The sequence below is a fragment of the Heterocephalus glaber genome, unplaced genomic scaffold (assembly GCF_053883595.1).
Source record: "Heterocephalus glaber isolate CG9 unplaced genomic scaffold, H.glaber_assembly_v1.0 deba00000594, whole genome shotgun sequence".
In the NCBI taxonomy this organism is placed as follows: Eukaryota; Metazoa; Chordata; class Mammalia; order Rodentia; family Bathyergidae; genus Heterocephalus; species Heterocephalus glaber.
Window position 1 is genome coordinate 28,863,189 of NW_028258151.1, and position 21,506 is coordinate 28,884,694.

The following is a 21,506-nucleotide window of genomic DNA, read 5'->3' on the forward strand; positions in this document are numbered from 1 at the left end:
TTTATGAATGCCCTCTATATTATGGAAAACTGAAAGTCAGAAGCAAATGTTTCAAAATCATAAGCAAAATTATGAAATTGAAAATTCACTTTATTTTGTTTTCACAACTGTATGTGCACACATGTGTATGTGTGTGGATGCATGGCTACAGAGAGAAAGAATATCTTCTGGTAGAAAATAGATATATTGTTTTATTATATTTTAGTATATCAATAGCCAAATACGTTTGAATTCTAAAACACAAACACATTCATTTATTTCTTCAAGAATAAATAGCAACTGAGAAATTTAAGCACTGATAAGCTTGGTCAAGCTGTCCTGCCTCTGAGAAAACAGAAGCATTTTCCCTAATCGTAAAGCTTGAAAAATCCTATTCTGCAGTCAGTGTAAAGTTTCTTTTTTGAGTTGAGGATGTTTTAGTGATGCAGAGGAAGTTAGAAAACTTGGCTAAGGGGCTGCCTTATGCATACATTCAAATCAGTCCTCATTCACTTGATCCCAAATAAGTAATCCTAACTGGATTAAAAATCTTAATAAGGGAAAAAACAGTGAATTTTATTGTTGTCTATGCAGCTCATCGTCAAAACAAAATTCTCCAGTTCAGTAATGAATACTATTCCTAGAATACTCCTCCATTAAATAACCTTGGTTTCTTCAGTTTTATTTGAGGGATACAAAGTTAGTCTTGATCCATTGAAATGATGGGGTTTCCCTTGACAATTTCTGCATAGTTTCCAGCTTGGGTTGCTGGAGATGTGCAGAGAGATTCACAAACGCTACCTCTGAGCCAAAAGCTAAAACAGATTGATTTTGTCAGACCTAAATATCCTTGTGCAATGGAGAATACATTTGGCTGGTGGTTGTATTATAGGATCACCTTGTCATGCAAATTTTTTGGAATAGCAACATAGAAAATATTAAATTGAAATCATGAGGTCTAAACTAGCTCTGATAACTACAAAATAGAAGGATGTGTAAATGACCATTATGTTTGAAGTTAGGTTTTTTGACTTGTAGACTATAATTTTCTATTCTAATACACGCCCTTTAAAGTCTTAGGTTATTATGAAAGCCCACAATTTTGCTATCTCAATAAGTTCAAAGAGATGGATCATAATTATGAAAATAGGAGTAGTGTCAATAGCTAATATTTAGTCAGCATCCGATATATTTCAAGCATTGCAATATGAAATTCAGCTCAGGTATAGTCAGAATGCTATTATAATATTACTGTTATTGCTCTTTCTTGCAGGTGAAATAAGAGAATATTTTATTTTATTTATTTACTTACTTTTGGTACCAGGGATCAAACTTGGGTCCTTGTGCTACCAAGGCAGGCAGCGGAACCACTGAGCTAAATCCATGGCCTGAGAATATTTTAAATACGGGGTATAAGTTTCATTATAAGTTGAAGTGCTTCTACCTTTTGCTCAAAATTCTCAGATGGCTTTATTTCTCACTCAGAATAAAAGTGAATCATTGTTTTCCATGGAAAAGACTCTACAGCCTCTCCCCCCACTCTACATTTTGCCTCCTTGTCTTTCTATACACTCCTCTTTGCTCTTTCTCAAATATGTTAGCCTCCATTAAGTCTTCAAAAAAGCCTTGTTTTCTCTGCTAATGTTTCCTTTCTAGATATTCTAATGACTATTTCTTCAGCTTTCTTTTTCTTTACTCAAATGCCATCTTCTCATTGACACGTGTTCCGTTCATTTTGTCTACAATAGCATCTCCAAGACTCTTTGTGCCCTCCTTTCTTTTTAGCACTATTGCCATCAAAACACTTTGTGTTTCATTGATTCATCCTAGGTACTACATTTACTCAAAGGTAAACTTCATAAGATCTTTTGTTGGGTGCTTAGCTCTCAGTAACTATAAATGTGCTGGGCATATAATTGACTTTCAGTAAACACTGACAAATGAAGAAATGGATTCATGCATCAATAAATCTCTCTTTTCCCCAGCATTGTGCAATCCATTCATGTTGCTTTTCATCCCTTGCACTGGGCTTCAGGCATTTTGTAACAGAAGATGTTTTAAGAGTTGTGGTTAAAGTCTTGCTCAGTTCTTTTTGAGATCCAAAAATGGTCCTCATATCCATCATTCTTACTCAGGTACTTAAATTCGTTCTTTTGTTTGTACATCAGTTGCTTCTAGAAATCCTTCTGTTCAAATGACAGCAATCAGGGGTTACTTTCCATCTAAGTCTTCTGAGGTAAATACAATAACTTAAAATAGCACAGGTAACCTGCACCTAAGTGTCATGTCAGCACGAGTGGTATATGCATTCAATTTGAAAACCAGGTATTGCAGACATTCTTTCTTTTTTTTTTATGTGGCAGCAATGGTTCTCACACATTTTTGTAAGCCATCAACTTTGCTGTTGTTGTGTTTTTTGTTTTGTTTTATTTCTAGGTACTAGAATGGTCTACAAATTGCTGAAAAAATGTAGACACTTTCCTCTAGTGTTAAATTTTTTCTAAAGAAATGTCTCATAACAATGACATTCAGTAAACATTTTCCTTCAGAAACAAACGAGAGAGAGAGAGAGAGAGAGAGAGAGAGAGAGCAAAGAATGGGAGAAATCAATAAGAAGAAAGAGAGAGATCATTAATTAAACCAGGCAGAGGAAATAGCTAATGTTAAAACATGATGGTAATATTCAAAATTGGTAACTAAGAGAGTTTATAGCTGAATGTCTTTAATAAGCATTTATCAAACATTATGAAAATGAATGCCTGACTTTAGAGTGAAGTGAACTGTAAGTATCCCTTACTCATGTAAAAAAATTGAATTTTTAAAGGACTTTGTATTTGAAGATAAAATTCCAACTAAGATGCTGAGGGGAATAATACATTGTGAGCTGCATTTCTGTGGAGAACCAGCTGCACTCTGAATCTGAGGTCTCTTTCCAGATGCACATGAAGAATAGCATGTACCTTCCATGTAGATGATTGATTAGCGTACACCTGTGATTGCTTCCGTGGGGATAACATACATTCAAGAGAATAAATTTCTTCTTCTCCCTGTTCTTCCATTTGAGAATTTGGATGGTAAAAGCCTCAAACAAAAAGGAATATTTCTCTAAATGCCAACTCTGCCAGAATTTTACCCGTAATCTAGTATGCTTCTTATAGAAAGACTTCAATTCTTTTTCAAGTCATTGAAATGGCACTGGATAAGTAGGGATTCACTTGTAATGCTATTCAAATTGGTCATTGGCAGCTATCTGGCCAACTACAGAATTTTAAAAATTTTCTTAATGTAAAATAAGCTTCTGAATCAACTGGAATCAATTTTGTTCAGGGACCTGGTGGCACTTGAAAAATATATAATCCTCTAATGGTGTATGCCTGTAATCCCAGCATTCGGGAAGCTCAAGCAAGAGTATCAGAATGAGTTCGAGGCCAGTCTTGACTACATAGTGAGTTCAAGACCAGCCTGAAATACACAGCAAGATGCTGCTTCTAGAAAAAGTAAGATTTTAAAATAGTAACAGTAATTTCTCAGGAAGCATTAACTCTATCATAACTATATAAAAAGCACTGTGTGGTATCAGAAAAGATCATAGGATGTATGTAGATCCTGAGGCATGCTATTAATATCTAACACAACTTATTTTATTGTGAGACCTGGGGTAAAAATGACTTCATCACTCTTAGCTTCTCTTATATAAAAATCCAGGGTAATAAGACTATTTGCCTCAGTGATCTTGCTAACCATTGTTTATGAATGTGCTTTGCAAACTGTCAAGTGTTGAAGTCTGTGTCAGACAGCATTTATTTGCTGTGAACAAATACCTGAGTCAAACAGTGTAAAGCAAGAAGGATTTATTTTGGCTCATGGTTTCAGAGGTTCAGTTCATGTTTGGTTGGCTCCATGGCAAAAACATTATGGCAGAGGAAGCTGCACACAGCATGGTAGTCAAGAAAGAGAGAGAAAGGAAAGAGTCACAGGAGAGAGACTGGAGCACAGATACAGTTCCCAAGGTCACAACCCCCATAATCCACTCTCTTCAGCTAAGCTCCATCTCTGGTTTCTGTCAACTATAAATATTGCCATTAAATTATAACCCATCAAGGGATGAATTCACTCAGTGAAGTTCCAATCATCATGATTCAATTACTTCAAAGTAGTCCATCAGCTGGCAACCAAGTTCTTTTTGAGATTCAAAAATGAATTTTGGGGACATTTCAATCTGAATCATACCAAGGTCATATACTTTAAGCACTACATTGTATATTTAATTAGAGCAATAACAACAAAACAGCAACAAAACAGTAGAAAATAGAAAACAATTTCAGAAGTCTTTACAATGTCAATGTGTTTCTATTGTTATTTTCCATATATTTAGCAAGAAACAATCTACTTCCAAAAATGGGTAGAGGATCATTGGTAGAGGTGTCCCCTTTTGAGTTTAATGGATTTCAAAAAAATAGATCTTCAGTTATTACATTGGTAAATTTTATCCGATAATTATGTTTATGTGAAGTAGAAAGATGTGAATTTTCTCAATTGTGAAATTCCACTTCAAAATTACTTATTAGTCTGTTAGGGTAAAAATACAAACTAAATAGCAAATAAAAATCAGTCCTCCCATTATAAATATTAACCAATTTACAACACATTGCAGACAAGAAGAAAATCATCTATATTCTGGGGTTTAGAATATTGTGTAAAAATAAGTTCTTATTTGAGTGTGGATAATAACAATATATCACTCAAATATTACTACTGATAATCAAACCTCATTGCTTTTTGTAGTTATTCTCTTTCCTTTAAAAAAACATTGATGTAGAAGACTTACTGGAAGATGTTGTAAGTATCATAATCAAATACTTACAGAGAAAGTTTCCAGTGCTTTGACCAAATTGCCAAGATGAGATATTTCATATAATCTGGATTTTTTCTAATGTAGGTATTTCTCATCATAGCCAGTCTAATTTTATACCACTGTTCCTGAATCTAAAGCATGTTCCAGCATTTGAAGAAGCTTTCATAAATAGGGAGTTTCAAGGCTCCAAAGACATGAGCTTCAGGAGTTGAACTTTCTGGCAATATGAATGCATACAAGAACTGTGTGCACTTGTTAGTCCCTCCCCGATGTCACTGTAGCTTCACTTGAGAACTCTGAGTGTGATAATGGGCGCTTGATACACTGTAGACGTCACACCTAAATGCACACAGAATGGTGTTGACCTCAATAATTCTGTGTCAGCCCAAATCATTCACTGCTGAGAGCCCTTTAGATGAAGAGGTTACTGTTATACTTCTACATCTATTTTATATAAATATATGTATATGTATAATCTATATACAGAACATTTAAAATTCATTTCATATAATTCATGAGGCTATATCAGATATCAAATTAGTTTTCTCTAAAATGTTTTTTCAATTCTTATATCACTAATCTCATGCACCACTGTGAATCAAGGTTTTATTTTTGTTGTTATTTTAACCTCAGGGTGTAGGCCTTGTAAATTTTTTCTGATTAATTCATTTTTATTTTTTGTGGTGGAGATTGAACACGGTGCCTTCATACCAAGATACACCCCCAGCCCTTTTGAATTTTTATCTTGGGTCTTTAAATTGCCTAAGCTGGGATGGAACTTGTTGTCCTCTTGTTTCAGCCTCCTACAGTGCTGGGATGACAGGCATGCACCACTAATGCATGGCTCTGATTCGATCTATTATGAATATTCTTAAATATGAGGAAAGCTAAAAATCATCTTTGAGAAACTCAACAGGCCAAGCACAAGAATTCCAGTTGAAAAAACTAAAACCAATTTTCTAGCATAAAAAATAAATGAAAATGAAAACACACAGTAGTACAGAATTTGAAGACGTTTTATTCCTTCCTTTTCCCTCTTCTTATTTTTCTTTCCCTTTTTCATTATTCCTTCCCCTCCCCCTCCTTTTCTCCCTTCTTCCCTTCCTTCCTTCTTTCTCATGAGTATGTTTCCACTGACACCATCAAGACCATGCCCTAATGTTCATTGTGAGATAACTGTGCAGCAAGCATTGACTTACTTTACGTGAAGTGTGATCTCTCATTACCGCCATTTTGTAATTCACACTATTGAGTCTCAGAGAAGTTAAATACATTTTTAGAGTTCACTCAACTCAAAATCAGAGCTGGGCTTGTGACTGCAAAGCTAAGGCACACTAATGTCTTCAATACAGTTCAGTTACCAATAGAACCACTACCCCTCTCACCATGATAGAATCAAGTTCCTTTGCCTTTTGCATCTCAGATTCTACACTAGACCTGGCCTACAACCACCAAAGTTATCGTAACATTTCCACTGCCTCCCACAATTCCAAGCTATTTCATTTTGTAACAGACATTTATGTTATGTTTTTTGTAGGGATTTTTATGATGTGAAAACATATTTATATCTTCATACTCTATTCATGAATAGAGGCATTTCCTCTTGAGACACTTTCTGCCCATCTTGCAATAGAGATATTCAAAGAAAATTCCAATTTAGTGTATAATTTTTCAAGGTGAGATATGATCTAAAATTCAAATCTAAACCTCTTAAAAGACGATCAAAACTCACTGTGGTTCTTAAGGAGAATAATAAGACAACTTTCAGACTTTCTACTCCATCTCCTACGGGCCTGATGTGCACTTTTGCTGTGAGGAGAAAGCAGCTTTGGGCTTTCTCTGAAATGAACTGGGATATCTTCTGCCTGTCTGATGCATTTTTCTGGACTCCTGTCACATTTAAACATGGGGAAGAAGCTGATTAAGTTTTTAATGCATGCCAAGTGTTGGCTGATGCCAGCCACAGTGAAATCACCAGAAATGTGCCCAGTGTGGAGAATCAGATTCTCTTAAACTGCCCAGGAGATGTAGGACAGGCGTGGGTTGTGCCCTTGCACACAGTGGATCTGTCTTGGGTAGGAGTCAGTTACCAACTCATCAAGATATCACACTGACAAACTCAATATGAGACAACTCAATATTGTGACAGTCATATGCTGCAAAATGGAAAAGGCTTTGCCCTGGGAAATCTGACTCTGTGGCTCTTTCTCCAAAGGTTACATTGAGTTTTAGCAAAGGGAAAGGTTTTGGAATGGTTGTGGACTCTCTTCCTTTTACTCTATGCCAGGTTTTGCTCATTCATAATGGTTTACATGACGCTAAGATTAAAATAACATAGCGCTGGTAATGTACCATTAGAAAAATGTCATTTGGAGTAATACTCTGAAAGTATCATTGCCTATGTAGAATAATTTAATCAGTATTGAGTCACTTGGCTAGATCTATCTTCTCTATTTCCTCATTTTGTCATCCACATAAAACACATTTTCCCCCAATATGTAATTTCTTTGAGCTGTAACAACCTTACAGAGATCTTATTTGTAGATACAGAATTTGAAATTTTATCATTATATTTCCTAACTAATATTTCACACAAGGTTGTCAATGAAACCTCATCAAATATTGTTGTAATATTCATAACATATTTTAGGTAGATTTTATTAATACTATTACATTAAAGAGGAAACAGTTTCAGAGAAGCCATGGGACCTGGCCAAGGTTTCATCTTGTTATGCAGCAGTACTACATGTGAACCTCAGAACAAGTGATTTGAATGATTTTCCTGCCACCATTACCTTTTACCACTCATTAAATATCTGTTAAGTGGATTTGTGTTTTTTAAAAAATGTACAACTAAGTATTGAAGGGTGAATTCAAAAATATTTGTTTTGAAATATCTAGCCTAAACTAAAAAGTGAAATATTTCATGTGATTTTTATGGCTGGAGAAATATTATTGAATCATCCAAAGAAACCTCTTGAGAAAAGAACAATGCAGAATGATTCAGAAAATAGTATGTGATATCAGGCACTCAACCAAAGCTTCTGGAAAGCTGCTGGAGTCAAGAAGGAAGTAGATTAATAAGGTTGTTCGCTGACATTTCCCATGTAGGCATCCTTCTCGGCCCATTCATTCTTACACATGTGTATCTTAGATGTGCATTGTCTCCTCGAGAGATACACTTGAAAACCTTCAGGCAATGTCTGAAACCATGGCTAGTACCGTAATCTACACACACTATGAGTTTTCACACGTACTTATCCATATTAAAACTGAATTCATAAAATTGAAAACATGAGACTGACAATAATAGCAGAACAGAACAAGGACAATAATGTAACATTTTAAAAGTTACATGAATGTTGCTCTGGTTTTCTTTCTCTCTTCTCAATAGACTATGTTTTTACATTTTAATGTAAAGGAAAAACTTTATGGCTTCTTTTTTGCATATCTGAACTGCCCATATTACTATTCTTGCACTTGGAGAACATTATTAAATAAAATAAGGGCCACACAAGCACAAGCACTGAAATAGTGTGATAGTTAATCAGATAACTGAGATGACTATTAAGCGACTAACAAATGAATATCTTGGACAAAAAAAAGATCTATGTCTAGGGCAGGATGGAGTTGATGTGCTTTCATCATGCTATTCAAAATGGTATACTATTTAAAACTTAAGGATTGTTTATTTCTGGGATTTTCTATTAAATATTTTTTTTTAGATATTGGTTTATTATCAGAAGCTAAAATCACAGAAAGCAAAACCGCTAATATGGGAAAGCTACTGTACCAAAATTTGCTCCATTATGTGCAATGGAGAAGAAAGAAATGCTGGGAAGGAATGCAGATTGAAATGTTGCACAAAGCAAATACTTAATCTGAAGAAGTCGCTGTAAAACTTAAAAGATGGGTACTTGGCATGGAGAGCTTTTCATTATAGAACTTGGTGGTCACTGATGGAAATCTGGGATTTCATCTTAAATATCTTTGAGCTTAATCCTCAGGGCAGTGTGTGGTGCTTAGCAAATGCTTGTCTCCCTCTCCAGTGGGCTATGACTTCAGAGGGGCTGAGGAATGAAGGTACTTTAGTACTGAATACCTTCAGGGAAACATATCAAATAAACAAGCTCATTAAAGGGAAGAAGCATTATGCAGAACTTGAAAGCACAGAGCATACAGTGGGAGTTTGCTTTAATACCACCCAAGCTAATTCTTCCTTAATTGAATTTCAATTCTTTTATCTTTGCCAGGCCTATTCAGTTCCTTTTTAGTGACTATTTTTGTCCATTTTCCTCTTCTCGAGTACTTTATTTTTCTAATTTTCATTTGTATTTATTATTCAAGAAGTGGTAGTATGAATACAGAAATGAAAAAAAGAATGAGTGATCAGAGAGAATCCATAGAACACCACAAGAAGCAAGAAGGAAGTCATTTTTGTTTATAGAATCTGAAGTAATAGAAGCACTTGTGGGCGCGTGCACACACACACACACACACACACACACACACACAACCCTACCATGATGGCACAGTAACAGGCCTTGATTTATATCACAAGTCAACCTGGTTACGTTTCTGAGCTCTGATTACATCTTTGACAGAAAGAATAAATGGTGATAGGAAGTTATGAAGGAATTTAACATTTTTATGCTGATGCTTCCATATTATTTGATTTTGTTTTTCTTTTCTTTTCTTTTTTACTATGTGAGCATTTTCTGGGAAGAAAATCAATGAATTATAAAGGCAAAATAAGTGAATAGAAGGAAAAGATTTCCTAAGTCAAACATCCATTTTCTACATTAAATGAAGTAGGTGCAAAATTCAGTAAATAATGTCACCTGTAAATGTCCCTTTGCATTTTCCATTCTGTATACAATAGTGGACAGGATATTGAGTCAGGCGAAAGTCACATTTTGACTACTTCTGTGTCTCAGTTTGTTACAGGGCTTTTTTTTTTTGTACTGGGGATCGAACTTGGGACCTTGAGCTTGTGCAGCACGTGGCGAAACCGCTGAGCTAAATCCCTGGCCCCTGTTACAGGGCTTTTGATAGGGGAGTTCTTATTGTTCGAAGTTTCTAATTTTTTGAGAGGGAGATCTTCTTGGTGAATTTCAAGTCTTATGAAAGTACTGTGAGAAAACAGGTTTCAGAGTGAAAGGATAATAATAAAGAAAAGAGAATTGTAGCAAAGTGTTATGAATTGAGCAGTTCTATCCATACTATTCCTGCTTTAGGTTCTAACCTAAAGGCCACTAAATCTGTGTTTGTATCAGTACATGGACAGGAGTTTGGCTTCTCACATCTGGAGATACTGAAATAGTAATACAATTTGTAATATATGAAAGAAAGTTGCTTTCAAGATTATCGATTTTATTAAATAGGTATAATGTTCTCTCAAATGATTTATGAATATCACCTGAACTAAAATATCAATACCTTATATTTGGAGTAAAGTGCTACTTTATGACAAATTTGAAAACTAAGATGTATGTGCTAGCATTTAGGCATAGTTTGTTTTAGAAATAAGGGCTTTAGTTTTACATGCATGGCTAGCAAAAAAATTGGACCCTATTCCCTTGAATTCATCCAATCTCACTCTAGCCAATTAATAAAAGCAGTCTTAGGGCTAATTACAAGACATGTTCTCAAATTGCTGCCAATTAGAAGTCTTTACTGTTTAGCTCACAAACTTTTCTTCGTAGCCTAAGGCAATCTGGCAAAGTGATTTCCTCCACCTCAACCCCTCCAAGGAAATGAATAATAAAATAAATTAAGCTACATTAGCTTTAATAGTAGGTCATATTTACAAGTCTTTTCCTCACTTGATGGCTTTTCTCTGGTCATCTATCATAGAATTTATCACCATCGAATCTAATACCCCAAATGTATTTGTGATACCGACATAAATTTAAATCTAGATTATAATTAAAACCATTTTCTACAGAAAAATTTTTCTTAAGCCTTTCCTCCTATTCATTTCAATCTCCTAATGGGTGGTCCTCATTATATTTCTCTACTGCACCAGGAATTCTCAGAGGTAAGTGATGCATATTGTTCAAGCATTGCTGGAAGAGCTCACCTTCCAATGGGTGGAAAGACCATACACATACACAGGTAAGAATAGTACTTTTAAGGGCCAGGGATTTACCTCAGTAGTCCCACTGCCTGCCTTGCAAGCACAAGGTCCTGAGTTCCATCACCAGTATAAAAAACCCCGAATAGTACTTTTAAGAAACTACAGGCTAAGTCCACCAAAATACAATGAGAAAGAAAAGGGCTCATATTCAGGAGAGAGAAATCACGAACAGGCACATAAAGATATTATTCACCCCGGGTTTTGAGGAAGAGGCTGAATTTTGTCAGCAGAAGTAGGGATAAGATAATTAAAAGAGAATAATATATGCATGTAAGATTAGATGTGAGTAAAGGAGGGAACATTCTTATGCTCTAATGCACTTTGGCTCAGAAGAACAACAAACAAGGGCCAGGGATTTAGCTCAGTGGCGCTGCAACTGACTTGTAAGCATATCATCCTGAGTTCGATCCCCAGTACTGGAAAAAAAAGTAAAAGAAAAAGGAAAAAAACAACTAAATAATAGAAGAACAGCAAACAAACCTGACTTTTCCCCTTGAGACCAGCAAGTAGGATTTATCTATGGGAGCCCTGCCTCTAGATAAAACACCATGAGCAACCTGGGACACAGCTCATCCCAGTTATGTCAGTGGAGCTCAGGAGTCCACTCCCTCTGGACGTCTATTCAGTGGTCAGCTGCCAACACAGATTCACTCACTGTGAAGAAGGGGACCATGGAACCCCTGAAGTGAGCTGCCTTGCAAGGGTCCAAGACACGCAGCTAGAAGACTATGCCTTATGGGTAAGGAACATCCAGCTGAGTACATTGAATCATTTATATAGAAGAGCAAGTAAAATTAGATCTGAGAAATCCACACCCTACTTGGGTCAATCATGAGGACAAATACCTTGGCAATAGCATTTGAGAGAGTAAAGAAAAACCAGCCCTAAAGCACATAAAATTTATTCTATGGTATACAAGGAACAGGCTTAGGGTAGAGAAGCAGCAATGTGATTGAATTTTCTGTATGCCTGTAAAATTCTGAACTACTTCAGTTGGGAAGGTCACCACGTGGGACACCAGGACTGCTTAAAGAGTTGGTGGTAGAACGTAGGTAATAAGAATAACTCTCAGCATCTGCAACCAGACATTGCAAACAATCCCATATCAAAAGCCAGATAAGATGCTTACTAACCTAATATTTACAGTCTTTTTAAAAACCATTTCATGGAAAAGTGATAATTGTACATATTTATGGAGTAGAGTGTGATGTTTTGCTATATTTGTACACTGTCTCAAGATACTTAAGTTTTCCTTCATCTCAAACAGACCTCATTGTTTTGTGTACATCTTCCAGGAAAGGTCCATTGTCACTTCTGAGAATCTCAGGCATGCCTCACATTGCTGAGGAAAGGACCACTCACTCTGTTTTCATTTCTATGCACTGTGCCACTCCCAACTGCTACAGAGAATAGAATGAAGAGAGCTAAGCACCATTTACACAATGATTTCTTATAGATTACCTTCTTCACACTTATAATTATACTTTGAAGTAAATAAAATTGTCTCCCTCACTTCCCCTCCATCTTAGACTTAGGGTTATTCTACTTCAAATGTCTCCATCCATAGGGCTCTTTATCTCAGTAAATTCAATGCTTAAAAGTTATTCTTGATTTTTCTCTGTCACACTCTATCTGTAATTATCTTACAAATTATATCCACTCAAGATATGACAATCAGTTCTTGCCACTTCTACCTCTACCACTGTGGTCCAGGCATTTTCATCTTTCACTTGGACTAATGTGAGACAAAAGCAACTCCATTTTGCTAAAATGCACTACTCCCCTAGTCTCTCACAAATTAATGGTTAAAATGTGGTGCTCTGGGACAAAAGGCACAATCTGTACCGAAGCAAAGTTCCTAAGTTAATTACTCAACCATCTGTTTGCCTAGGAAATGGATGTTCCGAGCCCACTATCCATAGAACAATCTGTAGATGTGCTGACTGTCAGTACGTAATGGTCGTGACTATTAGTCAGTGTGTCTGCTGACCATTAGTACGTGACAGTCGATCACTAAACCTCATTTCCCTCATAAAACCTACATGTAACCGCCCCTCAACCCCCCCATGAACCCAGCCAATCAGAAATGTACACTTCAGGCTTGCTAAATGTTAACCAATCATATAACTGCTAAGTGAAAAATCTCCAAACCTTGCTGTAACCTCTATAAAAACCCCGCTAATTTGAAATTCGGGGCTCCCAATTCTGATCCGCCATGTCGGTGACGGTTGTGAGCCCCTGCTCGAGCTTGAATAAATGACCCTCGTGTGTTTGCATCGGAATCGGCTCCTTGGTGGTCTTTGGGGACTTCACGATCTGGGCACAACACTACCTCAACAGTCTGCTATTTGTTCTTTCTTTTTCCACCCTACCTTCCTTTACTGTATAATCATCCCAAAAGCCAGGGGCTTACAGCCCTCTCTCTCTCTCTCTCTCTCTCTCTCTCTCTCTCTCTCTCAATTCCAACCTCTAGGACCAGCTACTTCATGGACCTTTGCTTTGCTCCAGAGCATAAATCAGACTCCACTCTCAGAGCTCCTTCCCATATTTCCTTGACCTGAAGAGTTCTCACCAGATATATGGATGCCACAGTTTCTCCCTTCCTTCCAGACTTCTTGGTTGTACCTTCCTAGGTAGGCACTCCTGGACTATCAGTTTAAAATTCCCATGCATTCTAACATCAGTTTTCTCTATCCCTTGCCTAGTTTGTATGTTTTTGTAGAATTTACAGCGTTCAGCATATTTATTTAATATTGTTAGGTATTTCAGAGCCCCCACAGAGCAAGCCCCCTCCTCTCCTTTCCCTCTGCCCCACTCTGGCCACAGGGAATGGAATTTCCGCATAACTGAGGCATGACCTCCCTTTGTTAGTGACTCTCTGCCTAGTTAAGGTCTTTCTGCCCCACCGGTTTCGTGGTCAGATGTTCCAGTGAGATAGGGGCTTCCCGAAAGCGGTGACTCCATCCCCTTGACCTGACCGAAACCTGCTGCTACATACCCCAGCCCCAATCACCCAACCCAACCAATGGACTAGCGCTCTCCCACCTGCAAGATCCCTATATAAGCTTCCGGCTCAGCCCGTACAGTTGCTGGTTTCCATTCTGTGAGTCAGCCCGGCAGGCTGCAGACTGCTGCCCCAATAAAGCTTGCATGAACGTCCGTGTTTGCTCCCCTTCTTTGGGGACCTTTCAAATACTACTTTGTTTTATTTATTTCTTTGCTGAGTATCCTTGCCTACCAAAACGTGAGTCTTTTGGTCTGGAATTTGTGTTTGGGTTGGTCTCTGCTCGCTCTCAAAATTCAAGTGTAATACCTCACTCATAGTGGGTGCTCAATAAATATTGGTAGAATGACTGAATTAATCAACACATGCAAAGCAATGAATAGGGAGAAAAACTGACTTGTGATCTGGTTCATCCTGCATAACTTATTAGCTATTGACCTTGTACATAACAATTTCTCAGTGTCAGATTCATTTACCACATCTATTAAATAGAAATACTTTTAAGGAATTTAAAATGATAAATGTGTAAGGGTAGGACATAGAACAAGTAAAGCAAATGGTGACTATTACTGTTATTAAAATATTTTAATGATCTGTGGGATGCCATTTTTGATCTTCATTAAATGAAGGAATTTCTACTTTGATCACAATGAATGAAACATATGAATTTAAAATCATATAGAAAATAATATATGTGAAAATACCCAGCTAAGTATCTCATCAATTGTAGTTAAACTAACCTCAAGATTTAATTTAAATTTTAATTTCTTAACTTCAAAAGTAGTTCAGCATCATGCGGGATTGGAAGGATTTTATAAATTCTAAGGCTTAAAATACCATGTTGCTAAAAGAGTACTTTGCCTAAGGCCCCCCTATTCAGTTTTTGAGCTTGCAGTGGCTAAGAATAAGAATTCTTCAAGGCGTGCTTAATAGCTCCCAGGCCTCAAAGTAGGTGGTCCCTGTTAAAGAGATTTCTTTTTCAGCTTCAGGAAAATCCTCAAGGCCTTCCTTGGTTTTTATTTCCTATCAAAAGCATGGGAACTCCTGGGGAGGCATTCTTATAACTTTTCTACCTGCAGGGAACCTATCTGAAAGAGGCAACACTTTTTTATCATTGTTGGAAACAAAAATTCATCTTTAGTTTTCATTAAAGTGAATGCATCTAATTAGGCACCAGGAAGTTATGCAATAGTATTTTCTTTTGCCAAATCTTAAGCAAGAAAGTCACAGTGTTTTATCTGTGGGCTAGTAAAGCCAATTGGAACCAGCCAGAGTGAGTGGACTGTGTATCTCTTCTCAATTCAGTTCAACGATATCCTATTAATGACTGAGACAGTCATAAAGAGAGTATTTATAACACAGAAACAGTCAAACACTATAAATTAAAGCTTTTTTCCCCCCCAGAGAGTTGGTTTTCCCGGACACATTTGGTTCTACCTTGTTATTTCTGAGTGCATGAAATAAACATCTATTCAATCCACAATTTATTATAGCTATGCTTTCTCTGTGTGAGGTACTCAATTTAGGAGTTGCTCTCCATTATAGATGCACACCATTCAGTTGAATAGAATGCTTGTCTCAAATTGTTTTACAGCCTTGAAATTCCTGCTTTGTGTTTTGGTTTCTTGAACAGTTAATGTGTGCTGTGAAACATTTTGTTTTACTGCAGCGATATTTCATTGCATTTTGCAACATGAACATGAGATTTAAAGATGCAAAATATGAGAAGTCATGCATAAGAAATTCCCATGATACTGAGCACGTGTCTCCACAAAAGAAAAAAGTTGAGAGAATATTGATGGATTACCAAAAAATACGGTCGTTTCACCTAGTAGGATAGGCAAGGCAAGAGCCTTCACAGGCATGAGCTGATCTTTCTTTCCAAAAGTGCTGCAGGTACATCTTGAAACTTCAGAAAGTATGTTTGATGAGCTGGAATACAGCAAGGAGATGCAAGCGCTATGATTTTGCTCTTTGAGTTGCTTATCTATCACTTCTTAGAACACCACTAGATCATCTGAAGGTGGTCCAGAACAATTGTCTAAATCTTGTATCGTGCAGTCAGAATAACAGTGAAGCCACATTACAAAGATGGTAATAAAAGTATCTTTGTGATGCCTTTAATTTATTTATTAGCTTTTGTATTTCAAGTTTAACTTTAGGAATAAAATGAATATTTTATTTAACATTCTAATGGGCTCTCAACTTACAAACCAACTCATAGAAGCCATTTTATCCCTATCCTATTTTGTTTTCTTCCAGTGTGGAAAAACATGAAACAAACTTTTAGATTTGACTTATGTCATAAATTATTGCCTTTATTGTGCAAGATCTATTTTGAAAAGGTGCAATATCATTCTTTAAGATGTGAATCTTCTAAAACGCCTAGTAAAATGAAGATAAAATTCAAGGTCTCTATGTCTTTTGTCTAAAAATTACACACACACACACACACACACAGATATATAAAACATTTAAATAGGCTATAACATATAGAAATCCCTCTTCCTAGCAAAATAATCACTATCTCTGTTAATGGTTCTGTATTTCTAGTAATAAACATTGTTTATTTTCATGATAATACCAAGATAAATTTTTAAAATATATTCTCATTTTAATATAATAAAACAATATTTAATAACACATAAGAATGCATAGCAAACTTTTGATCTTTACAAATCTTAAAAGTCACACATTATTATACATTTATTTAGTACAAATTATTAAATATTATATGGCCTCTCATTTCAATTTGTGGCAACTATAAAGTTTATATGATAGATAAAACCCTGCCATAAAATGCCAAATTCTTAGAAGTTTTAAGTTTGGCATTTTCAGCCAAATTTTGTCTATAGGGAGATAGTAATGTGAGTTTTCATGAAATAAGGTGTACAAGCATTGATTCAGTCTGCACTACCTTTATTCTGATTCTTTACAGAATTCTCATGAATATAAATTTAAATACAATCTAGAACTCATCTCACTCAAACTTCATTGTATTTATTTTGCAGCACTAGAAGAAACTCATGGAAAGCTTTCCATCCAAAGATCAAGTGTTTCAGAATGAAACCAATGAAAACCAGAAATCATTTTTAAAAAATTAATCCCATGAGCATTCATTATTTTGAAAGCTGTGGAAGTACATTCCAGCTCACAAAACACACAGAGTCAAAGCTGAAGCCTTCTGGGAGTTTGTAATTTAGGCCAGAAGACTGCTCTTCCAGTTGCTTCTGATGAGCAGAGCTCTGCCCTGCCCTTGCATTAACCACCCCTTGTCTGTCTTCTACCAGTTTTCTTAGCAGCAGGCTTTATGCTCCCTTCCTTCCATCAGGATTCTGGCTGTTTTACCTAAGCCTCTGGTATCCTCTATTCCAGGAACAAAGTCCTGGGGAATCTATTCACTGTGACTCTTTCCGCAAAGGCTTTTTATATTTCTGGATAAAGGCCTTTCCTTAGGCAACTAGGTAGCCATTATTTATGTGATTCCCCCAAGCTGACAGACTCTATAAATTAATGCAATCCAGAGCCCTCTTAAGCCTATGTTTAAGGGTAAAATTGATGCCAATCTTAAGGGACAACTATACTAAAATCATCTTGGCACTGTATCTTTCCTTTGTTTGCTCATTCATTGTAATTATTTTATTTTGGCTGTGTGTGACAGGGTGGTTAGGATTGATATTTGGTCCTAGCTCTACAGTCTCAGTATCAATCTCAGTCTGTCTCTATGTCTGTCTGTCTGTCTCTCTGTCTCTCTCTCTCTCTCTATATATATATATCATATTATATACATTACATATTATCTATCTCCCTATAGAATATATCCATATATTATATATATGATATACATCCATACATATAAACATAAGGTTATTGTGATTAGTATTTAGAAAAAAAGAGTAAATGTTGAGCTAGAAGGGCATTTGATCTTAAAATATATAAAAGCATATGTGTAAATAATGAGGCTTATTTTTGCTCTGCTTCCACAAATACCAGAATAATAATTTCTTCAGTTCATTTATAGAAATCGATTTTCACATGAAGAATTATCTAAGTTGGCAAAGAAATGTGAAATGTGAGAACACTTTCTCTAGAAATGTTTTATTCCTTTTTTTTTGGAAAACATGAGGGGAGATGACTTCCCAGGAGTTGAAAGCAATCTCTTTCCCTCTGTTGGACTCCTAGCAAGTCACATGTGCTACATCAAGTGCTACAGTGGACACTAGTGGCTGACACATATGAACCAGACATTGCCTTGTTGCAAGGGATGAGGGGCAACTCTCTACCCAGTATGTTTTACTTATATTGGTCTTTCTACCTCACATTGCTAAAGGTCCATAGATAGCTTACTACCTCTGTCTGTAGCTTACATATAATAGCATGCTTTTCAGTGTCTAGAATATTTAACACATAGTAGGCAGCTTGTTAATCCATTTAATGCTGATTCCTTCATTTAGCAATTATTTTTGCCTACTCCATGAGGCAATTGTTTCCTGCAGATGGATTTGCATGTATTCCTACCCAAGTGCCAGGAAATGGACTTAGTGGAGCATCTTTTCCCACAGCTTCATGGTTCTAACTTGATTACTAATTTTAACATTTCTAAAATAAAAATGAACCCATCAAAATATCTTCAAAGACACTTCCAAGGAACTTCCACTTTCCAAAAGATGGAATAAGCCTTTCTTTTATTTGTTCTATTAAGAAAATGAAAAATTGTGGAAGACACATGGAAAAAATAGTAACAGTTAAATGTAACTAATTAGTTAAAGTTACATTTAATTAGTTACATTAAGTTACATTTAAAAATTGGATAAGAACACCATGAAAGGTAGAAAGAAGAAGACAGACCAGCAAGGAAGCTCTAGACTCAAATAATGACATGTCAGAGAGTTCCTGAGTTTTTTCTCTCACTTATGTAAAAGCCAATCTTGAAGTTCCATTGGCTGGGAATATCAAAATCCCAAGAGGTAAACACATCCATGCACATACACACACAGAGAGAAAGAGAAAGGGAAAGCAAGCCAAAGAAGAGAGAGAAAGAGAGGAGCAAAATTTGACTTTTTAGCAAAATGACAAGGAAAAGACATTATGAAGAAAAAGCTTTCAGGTTATTACTTTCATCCAGCCACAAAATTTTTTTTTTAATTTTTTTTTTTTTTTTGGTACCGGGGATCGAACTCTGATCCTTCTGTTTGCAAGGCAGGTGGCAGAAACACTGAGCTAAATCCCCTGCCCCCCCCCCATTTTTTTTTTTTAATGGTGACCTAATCCCCAGCCAGGCCAGCAAAGTTCTAGTGGGGAAGGAACCTACATTTTTATCTTCACCAGGCTATGACAAGATTTTTCAAATGCTCCATTAAAGGAATTGTCAGAAAACAATCAGGTAGGGACCCAGAATTCCATCCCTGCAAGGCAGTGATAGGCCATGATCCATTGCTCGTATTATCATTAAAGATGACAGAGGCCTCAAGATGTCTACCCCACTCAGCAATAACAAAACATCCTTCTCCCCGTATTCTGGTATTTTATCAGAGTAGGCAAACCAGAGATAGCAATAAAGAAACTCCCTTTCCCGCCATGATATCAGTGGTAGCCAGTGAGGAACAGGTACCAGGTGTTCCTCTGCTTCCCAGGTAGGCAGCTGTCAGTGAGAGTCTGGAAGACAAAACTCCAGCTCATGGTCAGAGTAAGAGGGAGCCCTTGTTCATTCCTATTTCACCTGAGACCCAGTAAGGAACAGGGGCTGTTCTTATTACACTTGACATTAATTGTCTCTCCACTTTCCCCACTGGAGCAAGGCTAGAGGGAGTCAACAAAAACAGAATGTCTCAATGAGATCCAGAATCTATAGCACATCATCCAGAATGTCTAAGTGTAAATGGGAAATGATTTGCTGTATTAAAAATCAGAAAGATTTCAAATGGAATGATCCCAATACCAAGAAAAGCAAATGGACACCATAGGCAATAAAAGGAATTTTGAAGTAAGTTTCATGCCTTACATAAAAATTAGCTCAAAATATATATCCTATATAAGCATAACACATAAAAGTTTAGAAATTTGTGAAAACATGTACAAGATAATCTTTGGAGTTTAGGACTAAGCAAAGAATTCTTAGACTGGACAGTAACAGTTTGGTTCCATTAAGGGAAAAATGATCAATTGAAAACTTTTATTGTATAAAAGGCTTGATAAGGTGCTCAAAAGATAATTTGTAGATTGGAGAAAATATTTACTCACTACAGGTAAGATAGTAATTAGTATCTACAATACAGTTTTTTAAATCTCACAATGCTACCCTGTAAGTAGCCAAATAATAATATTTTATAATGAACAAAATATATGAATGGGACAATTCACTAAACAGGATAGGCAGATGGCAAATAAGCACAACAAAATATGCAAAACATCACCAATTGTTAGGGGGATAAGAACGAAAACCACAATGAGATATGTCATCAGTATAACTAAAAAATATTGAAAACATTAAATGCTGCTAAGGATGTCAAGAAACTAGATTACTTGGACTTTGCTGATAGAATGTAAAAAGAAAAAAAATGCATGCTTTGCCAAACTCTGGGACAGATTATTTTGAAAAACTAAGCAGGCAACCACCATTAGACACAGAAATTTCATATGTGAGTATTTTTCCTAGGAAATGAAAACTTATGTTCATAAAACAATCTCTACTTGAATGCTAGTAACAAATTGTCTTTTTAATGAATCAAAACTAGAAACAACAGAGACATCCTGTAGCAGTAAGTGATTAAGTAAACTGTGGTATATGCTGCCCAAGAGGTTTTGTTTAGTAGGACAAGTGAATGAACTAAATATACATTCAATGCCATGGCACATTTTTCAGAAAGTGAGGCTAAAACGCCAATCCCAGAAAGTTACATAATGTCTGATTCTGGTTATATAACATTTCTGTCATGACAGTGTTACAGAAATGCAGGACACATCACAGGACAGGTAACTAGTGCTTCAGGGGGATCTTGGAGATGCCATAGAGGGGGTGCAGTTATCAAAGGCAAGGAGTGAACTTCCGTGGTGGCAGAAATGCTGTGTATGTTGATGTCCATAACTTAGTTGAATTATTGTCCACCTTAGTTTTGCAAGATATTATCATTGGGCATAAAGAAAGAAAGGGTACTTAGGTTCTCTGTTTTCCTGACACACATGAATGTTAAATTATCTCAAAATAAAATTTAATTAAAACATCTGTCATTAAAAATATCTTAATTATATATTTTTATCTGAATTATGTGGCAACAAGATGGTTTTTTAACTGGCTTTAAGGAAAAATGTACAGTTTATAATCTTGCCATCAAAGTAGCCATGGTTTCTGTTACATCCTCATAATCTACCATCCAATGCCACTTGGTTAAAATACGAGTGGTGCTGGACCAAGAGAGGCAAAGGTTAGTTTAGTCAGAATCTGTAAAATAGTGATCAGATGAATTGAGCCAATCGGGTTCACTCTGTTGATAGTGCATGTGCCCCCACACACACATCGTTAAACATAAACA

General features: G+C 36.2%; 1 protein-coding gene across 25 annotated transcripts in view; it reads right to left on the minus strand.

Annotated features, from left to right (window-relative positions):
- Lrrc4c (leucine rich repeat containing 4C) overlaps positions 1-21,506 on the minus strand; it is a 1,178,862-nt gene that overhangs the window by 455,240 nt on the left and 702,116 nt on the right. The window contains exon 8 of one of the 25 annotated variants that reach the window (XR_015448998.1): positions 12,998-15,909. The exons of the other annotated variants lie outside the window; for them this stretch is intronic. The gene's annotated coding sequence lies outside the window, so the exon portion shown is untranslated. Of the gene's footprint in view, positions 1-12,997; positions 15,910-21,506 lie in introns of those variants that run through there. 25 annotated transcript variants of the gene reach the window in all.